We start from the raw sequence: 3,134 nt of genomic DNA, 5'->3' as shown, positions 1-3,134 counted from the left end.
CGGATTTAATTTTGCAAGGAGTCTCGCAATGCGCAACTCTGACACCCCCGGATAGTGTGCTGAGTCTTCTTCCAGGGGGATTTGTGCCAGTGGGCGGGGCAGACGATATTCTTCCATTGGTTCTAGGAACGCCTCGTTGATAGCGTTCGCCAGTTCCTGTTGAGATAGCTCTTCAACACCCACCGCATGAATAGGGAGTTTTAGCAAAGACGACGGGTACGGCTACGGCAACGCCACAAAACAAGAATATTATTGGTTGAAAAAGGAAAAATGCTCGTGCTGCACGTGCAACACGAATTTCCGTGCATTTCTTTGCCGTACTCCACAAAACAACAACGTGAAATCACCAAATTTTAGGTTTTGACGACAACGTGAGCATATAACAATGAAAAAGTGATTTTCAGTTTTGACTTTAAAACTGTTCGTACCCATCCATTTACAGGATAGTTCGCCTGTATTGTACATGTAAACAAGACGGTCTTAAAAGAGAATCCAGGGCCGCATTTCGTACAGCAGCTTTTCTTTTCAATGAATATATCTTTAAAGATTAAGTACTTAGTATGTATCTGTATATGCTATGTATTTTAACTGCAAATGTAATGTCTCCAAGACATTAGCTCCTGTAGTTATTCTGAAATTCAAGATGAAATAGAGTTTATGCATGTAAGTATGTTACCTTTCGCAGGGCGCGTGCGCACACTTTGTAATCTGCGACTCCAGTACTTACCATATGACAGATAAAATGACTTTTCCCTTGAATATATAAGCCATCGAATTCTTACGTTAAATTGCCAAGGGCGGTCTGGAACTGTTAGTAGGCGTGGGATTTGTCTCATATGGTTTAGGGGCCGACATATCTCTCCCTCAATGCCGTACCGGGAGGCGAGGTCGGTAGCAGAAAGCAGCGAAGGGCAAACTGCGTCCAAAAGCCATCGCACGGGCCGAAATCACGGGATCACTCGTTTGCTACGACGCTCCAGCGCCATGTTTGGAGGTACTGCGTTTTTCTCTCTTGTTCAAACATTCCGTCAGCGCATGCGTAAATGTTCTGTGGCTCTCCGATACCTAGTCTACCAAAAAAATGAACATGCTGGTCTTTATCAGAAATTGACATTTCAGTTCAAGATTCTAAAGGCATAAACGTAACGAAAGAACCGTGCGTGTCTGGTCTTCTCGAGACAGAGGTGAGAGATAATTTCATGAAGACTGGGACGCCTAAAATGCTCTGTTGTTAACATGGCGGTTCACGAGTAAAGGTGTCTATTCCAGGACCTACCGATACAATTTGGGCCAGTTCTGAAGGCTAAAACCTTTAATCGATGCGGTATTTTGCTCGTAGGACTGGGTGGCCCGACACTTATGAAAAATATATATAAAATGAGAATCGGGAGTCTTCTCTTGTCATGGAATGGCAAAATTACCTAGAATTCGTTTTGGGCATGTGCGAGGCAACTTAAGAAGCACCAGACTAGCCCTCATCGAACGGCTGAAGCGCGGCCAGAGGAAATATTTCCAGCCAGATACTCAGGAGTAGGCCTAGTGTGTGCTGTTAACGTAGAGTTTGGATTTCTGAACAAGTTTTTATCATAGAAATTTTCGCGAGAAAGTTGTGCTTTCATTTCGTTGTGTCAAAGAAACGGTATAATGTAAATAAGAGAATAACGAAATTTATATTTGCAGATCACTTGTCCTCTTGAGTCAAACTCTACATCTCTATGCAATAAGCACATTCAAAATTTCCTCATTTTACTTTACAAAAGTTTGTTTTTGTTTTTTTTTTTTTTGTTTTTTTGGAAAAAAAAAAGGGGTTTTTCTGCTCATATGAAAAACACGTTTTCTCTCCCGTCTTCTTCTTATGCATGATCTTAGCCGAAATTACATTCTGTCCCTCAATAAACCTAGAACAACACGTTTTCTCTCCCGTCTTCTTCTTATGCATGATCTTAGCCGAAATTACATTCTGTCCCTCAATAAACCTAGAACAACAAGTTATGGCGATTAAAATCCCCCGCTACGATGAATGCGCAATTAGCGTATCGTGATTCAGCCAGCGAGAGATATTGAAATAGGTGATCACGCATAGAGTCGTTTTCGTCTTTGGTCCAGTGATGAGCGTAAATAACGGCCGCGATAAGGGACGTAAAACCTCTCGGGAGGCGGTTTGGTCGCAAATGCACCCATAGGATTTCATGATCTTTACAACACGATAACTCCTGAAGCTTTTTAAATCGAAAGTAACAAACACCGCCATGTGCGTTAGATGTCCGGTCCCTCCGTAAAATGGAAAAGCCAGGAATATCCACAACAGTGTTCCACAGCAGATTTTGGCCACGTTTCCGCTACGAAATTAAAGCCAGGCTAATTTTCTTCCTTTCGATGAATTCCTGCATTTCGGTGAGTAGAGTAGAGTAGAGTAGAGTAGAGTAGAGTAGAGTAGAGTAGAGTAGAGTAGAGTAGAGTAGAGTAGGGTAGGGTAGGGTAGGGTAGGGTAGGGTAGGGTAGGGTAGGGTAGGGTAGGTAGGGTAGGGTAGGGTAGGGTAGGGTAGGGTAGGGTAGAGTAGAGTAGAGTAGAGTAGAGTAGAGTAGAGTAGAGTAGAGGAGAGTAGAGTAGAGTAGAGGAGAGTAGAGTAGAGTAGAGGAGAGGAGAGGAGAGGAGAGGAGAGGAGAGGAGAGTAGAGGAGAGGAGAGGAGAGGAGAGGAGAGGAAAGTAAAGTAAAGTAAAGTAAACTAAAGTAAAGTACAGTACAGTACAATACAGCAAAGTAAAGTAAAGTAAAGTAAATTAAAGTAAATTAAAGTAAATTAAAGTAAAGTAAAGTAAAGTAAAATAAAGTAAAGTCAATTTACTTAACGTCGGTAGTTCCTTCAGTTACGAAACTGGTATCAATGGAAGCCGACGGTGCGTCTTTTACTTTGAATGTAACGTTTAGATTTCACGGTCCGCCATTACTCACGTTCAAAACTGACCAATTGGACCTCAGACGGTTGGATCTAGGGAAAAATGACGTCATTGACTCACTAGCTTAAAATTTCAGCGTGTAAACGCAACTTATTATATATGCAAAACACGAGTTTAAAAATCTGAAAGCCCGAAACTCCAGTGCTGCATATTAATTCAGCCGCGTACACACACA

The sequence above is a fragment of the Montipora capricornis genome, chromosome 12 (genome assembly GCF_036669925.1).
Source record: "Montipora capricornis isolate CH-2021 chromosome 12, ASM3666992v2, whole genome shotgun sequence".
NCBI classification, from domain to species: domain Eukaryota; kingdom Metazoa; phylum Cnidaria; class Anthozoa; order Scleractinia; family Acroporidae; genus Montipora; species Montipora capricornis.
This window is presented reverse-complemented; position numbering follows the sequence as displayed.